General features: G+C 44.7%; 1 pseudogene across 1 annotated transcript; it reads left to right on the forward strand.

The window, feature by feature from the left end:
- Positions 1-620: 620 nt before the first annotated feature.
- Positions 621-1703, forward strand: LOC110308642 (annotated as a pseudogene). Its single transcript, XR_002379586.1, has one exon. The product of XR_002379586.1 is annotated as a mannose-1-phosphate guanyltransferase beta pseudogene (transcript).
- The last annotated feature ends 3479 nt before the right edge of the window (positions 1704-5182 follow it).

A 5182-nucleotide genomic window follows, 5' to 3' on the forward strand; every position in this document is an offset into this window, starting at 1 on the left:
GTAGTTATACAAGACATGAGGAGTACACAGGATCTCTCTGTATTATCACTTTTGAGATTCTCTATAAATGGATCACAGAAAAATAAGTTAAAATAATATCTTTTTGAAAGATAGTAGGTGAAGGCTGGAGAGATAGCTCAGTGGCTAGGGGTGCATAGAATACTTGTAGAGAACCTAAGCTCAGTTCCTAGGATCAATTTGGGACTGTTTATACTTGCTTCTAATTCCACTTCCAAAGAATCAGATGTCTTCTTCTAGTCTACTAAGACATTTGCATGCATGTGCACACATGCACACATGCACACAGACACATGCACATAATTTAAAATAAAAACGAGTCTCTTTTTAAAAAGGCATCAAGAGGCTACAGGATCTCCTCCTCAGTAAAGCATTTGCTGAACAAGCCTGAGGAGTTGACTTCAATTCCAAGCAGCCAGTTAAAAGGTTGAGTGTGGACACATCAGGGTAGAGCAGGGGGACGAGGTGACACCAGAGTTGGTCAGTCTAGCTGGTGAAAGGTGCAGGTCAGGGCACGGCGGCGGGAGTGTGCGGCAGGGGTCGGTCAGGCGGCCTGTAAGTACTTTGGACCGATAGATCCACTTCTAACATCTGCAGACACCATGAAGGCACTGATCTTGATGGGTGGGTATGGGACACGGTTGCGGCCGCTGACGGTGAGCACTCCGAAGCCATGGGTGGACTTCTGCAATAAGCCCATCTTGCTGCATCAAGTGGAGGCGCTTGCTGCGGCAGGTGTGGACCATGTGATCCTGGCAGTGAGCTACATGTCACAGATGTTGGAGAAGGAAATGAAGGCACAAGAGCAAAGGGTTGGAATCCGAATCTCTATGTCTCATGAAGAGGAGCCTTTGGGGATAGCTGGGCCTCTGGCGTTGGCCCGAGACCTACTATCTGAGACTGCCGACCCTTTCTTCGTTCTCAACAGTGATGTGATATGTGATTTCCCCTTCCAAGCCATGGTGCAGTTTCATCGACACCATGGCCAAGAGGGCTCCGTCTTGGTTACCAAGGTGGAAGAGCCTTCCAAGTATGGTGTGGTGGTATGTGAGGCTGACACAGGCCGCATCCACTGTTTTGTTGAGAAGCCACGGGTGTTTGTGTCCAGTAAGATCAACGCAGGCATGTACATCCTGAGCCCTGCTGTGCTGCAGCGCATCCAGCTGAAGCCTACATCCATTGAGAAGGAGATCTTCCCAGTTATGGCCAAGGAGGGGCAGCTATATGCCATGGAGCTGCAGGGCTTCTGGATGGACATTGGACAGCCCAAGGATTTCCTCACTGGCATGTGCCTCTTCCTACAATCGCTGAGACAGAAGCATCCAGAGAGACTGTACTCAGGCCCTGGCATTGTGGGGAATGTACTTGTGGACCCAAGTGCCCGTATCGGTGAGAACTACAGCACTGGCCCCAATGTAAGCCTGGGTCCTGGTGTGGTGGTGGAGGATGGTGTGTGCATCCGGCGATGCACTGTGCTTCGTGATGCTCACATCCGCTCCCATTTCTGGCTTGAGTCATGCATCGTGGGCTGGCGCTGCCGTGTGGGCCAATGGGTGCTCATGGAGAACGTAACCATGCTGGGTGAGGATGTCATAGTTAATGATGAACTGTACCTCAATGGAGCCAGCGTGCTGCCCCACAAGTCTATCGAGGAGTCGGTACCAGAACCTCGTATTATCATGTGAAGGATATGGAGGGCTGGCCAAGCACCCACTTACCAAGCACCCAGGGTAGGACTCAATGCTTCCCTGGACTTGGTGCCGTTTGTCTAGAGAGGAGTGGATGAATCTGAAGCTGTCGGACTTCTGCCTTCTGGTGGGGACAGACATGGACAGGACCCTGCTGGCCGTAACCCACAAGCCCCCACTCCCTCAAGAAGAGCTGGCCCAGGGCTGTATGGAATAATAATTTAATGCTCACTGTAGCCTGGCCTAGAAGTCAAGCTCAGGCTTCCACCAGCGAGGCTACACACAGGCAGATGGGTGGGTGGAAGTGGTAAGAGTGAGGGTGATGGGTAAACAGGGCCCGATCTGCGGCTGATGGCTGAGCTTCCAGGATGGCCTAGGCAGCTGAGGACATGGCGCTCGTGTTGGCTGCCTTATCCCAGTCCTCTACAGATACAATGGTGGCTTTGCAAAAAAAAAAAAAAAAAGGTTGAGTGTGGCAGGATATGCCCACAATCCCAAGTGCTCAGCTGAATCTGCAAGCTGTGCTGACCAATCTGCCTTGCCAAGTTAATGAGCGCCAGGAAAAAGTGAAAGACTGTCTCAAAGACAATCTGGACTCTGGTGAAGTACACCCAAGTCTGACCACTGGCCTCACACACCTGCACACAAAGAACACACATGGATAAAGGAAATAAGGATGATCTGTGAAAAACTCATGTTTGAACAACTCATTTATATTTAAATAATGTTTTGCATATTCAAATCTTAAATAGGTAAAGTGGAGCAAAATGGGAGGTGTCCAAAAGAAACACAAACGTAAGTAAGTGATCTCCCTAAACTAAATAAACTAAAAGTGTGCACAGTGCCCAAGTTAAAAGAGAAGATAAAAAAGAAGGGTGGAAGGTGTAACTTAGTGTCTAGAAAAAGATCATTGCAATCATTGCTTTCAGGGTAAAGACAAAAGAACCTCATTAAAATTCTTCTTAGTAACAGTATTGTTAACATCCCTTATGATGCTATCATTTCTGGAAGGAGAAATGAACAGTTCTGGAACTATCTGTATAATAGGATTAAACACAGAGTAAATATATGGTAGCTAGCAAGACCGGATTCCCATTGTTAGAGAAAGAAACAAGGAAAAGGAAGGAGGCTGGAAGGAACCATATGATGTACACATACACACACACACACACACACACACACACACATACAGAGAGAGACAGAGACAGACAGAGAGACAGAGACAGAAATAATACAATGTGTATGTGCTCATTTATCATGGCTATTACAAAATACTTAAAGATAGGCAATATAGGAAGCAAAGACTTATTTACCTCATAGTGTGAGAGGCTGAAAATCCAAATATGATGGCCCATATTGACAAGATGGATTCCATCATTTGGGGAGCATGGTAAGATTGGTTAGGGGCCAGACATGCCTTTTACATTTATTTCCAGAGAACAAACTGTTGTTCCATGAGACATCAATTCCTTTGACAGTTTGGTCATCTTGTGATAGCCTTCCGTTCTTTCATATCAACCACTCATCAGTAGTACCAGACTCGGTGACACATTCCTTTAATCCCAGCTCTTGGGAGGCAGAGGCAGGCCAATCTCTGTGAGTGCAAGGGCAGCATAGCCTATCCGGTGAGCTCCAGGACAGCCAAGATTCATAGTGAGAGTCGGACTCAAACAAAAACAAAAACAAAAACAGTCATCAGTACTGACACACTGGGAACCAGGCTTCCAACAGACACAGGACTTGGAGGGAGACAATGATACTTGAACCAAAGCAGTAAATATATGCGTTAAAAAGCTGTTTGTTGAGAGAAACTAGAAGCAAAAGACATCTACCAAGGGACATGCTTAGTGCCTTGATCTTGATTTCAAAATATATTCTCCACCAAAAGGAGCCAAGAACCTAAGAGAAACAATCTATTGCAAGGCTGGCCCAAAAAGGTTCCCTGGGCAATGGTGACAGAGCTTACTTACACAGGCTCAAATAGTGACCATGATGCAAGGTCATGGGAACAATGGGAACACCCTAGGACAATCTTATATTAGTTATTTAGGAATCAAGATAAGACGGGAGACAAACCTGGGCTGTGTCGTAGCCCCATGAATGTGTCCTTGAAGAGATGAGGGCACTATGAAAGGACAAGAGTAATGTTGAAAGAGCTTTCAAAGGACAGATAGAGGACAGTTGCAGTGACAAACAGGGTCAACTAACCTGCAAGTTTTTGATACACTTGGTTGTTGTTAATTCCCTGAACACAAAGTTTCTGAACTATCTTTGCAAATAAGTATATTTAATTTAACTGTAAAGAAAATAAGAACACATGCAGATATATGTAACTATAATTTATACATAAGAAAATTGAGACTGTGATCCAGAGTTTAAGTCAACTTTCTAGTTGACCTTTCTTTGACAAGGCATGGGTCTGCTACAGAACTCTGGCCATTTTTGCTGAAAACCTTCTGTCAGCATATATGCGGCCTCTACACAGCATCCAGGCTATCTTCAGGGAGATGAAGCATCTCACCTGTGCATGGGTGGGAGCATGAGCCTTCTCTTGGCTTAAAGCCACACATGTATTGATTTGTGCTTGCGTAAAAGCAGTAACCAAGATAAAGTATATTTCCCCCTCCAGCTTAAAGCTAGCACAGTATGTTCACTTCATTTGAAGCACTAACAAACTGCTATTTGGCAACAACATAAATCAACAGGTCTGAAGACAAGAAATGCACTCTTTTTTTTTTTCCCCTACAAAAAACCCCCAAGGTATCCTGGCAAGCAGCCAGGTCAGGTATTGAGTTAGGAAAGCAGAAAAAAACCTGTTAACAAGCAACAAACTTATTTTCACGGAGATAGTTTAAATAAGAAGACTTTCTATTTGGAAACACAGTTGGAAAAATTTAGGTAAATCCAGATAGATGGTTTTAATGTAATGCTAAGGAGAGTTGATTCAAGGAATCCTGCTCTTCTTTGAACCCAGATAGTCAGGGTGAAAGCAGGAAAGGCCAGGAGTTAGAGAAGTACTGAATCTGAGTCATGTGCCTGGCCAGGTTCCTATTTCTATTGCAGGCCTCCAGGAGGCTATGATGCAAACACAGTCTTATGCTCCATAATGATGCTTTTGTTAGGAACCTACTACATATATGATCATGACCCCACCACATCACAACACAGATGAAAACTTTCTGTTACCTAATGAAGGTTGTTTCAACTGTTAGAACAAGCCATTACATCAGTGTTTGTTGTGGAACTGATGTAAACAAATCTGTGCTGCCTGGTGATATAGAAGCAGCTGTGTGTCACAGACTGTTATGTTACACACAGTATGCAGTACTTGATGGATTTCCTTGCTACTAGTCTATATTGGTATGTTTTAAATTGTGCTCTGTCTACTTATAAAAAGTTTCCTGTAAGGCATCATGTTGGGTTATGCTGGCAGAAGCCTTACAAATCTTGAAATCACTAAATCTCTTAATTTGTAC

Source organism: Mus caroli, chromosome 13, assembly GCF_900094665.2.
Source record: "Mus caroli chromosome 13, CAROLI_EIJ_v1.1, whole genome shotgun sequence".
In the NCBI taxonomy this organism is placed as follows: domain Eukaryota; kingdom Metazoa; phylum Chordata; class Mammalia; order Rodentia; family Muridae; genus Mus; species Mus caroli.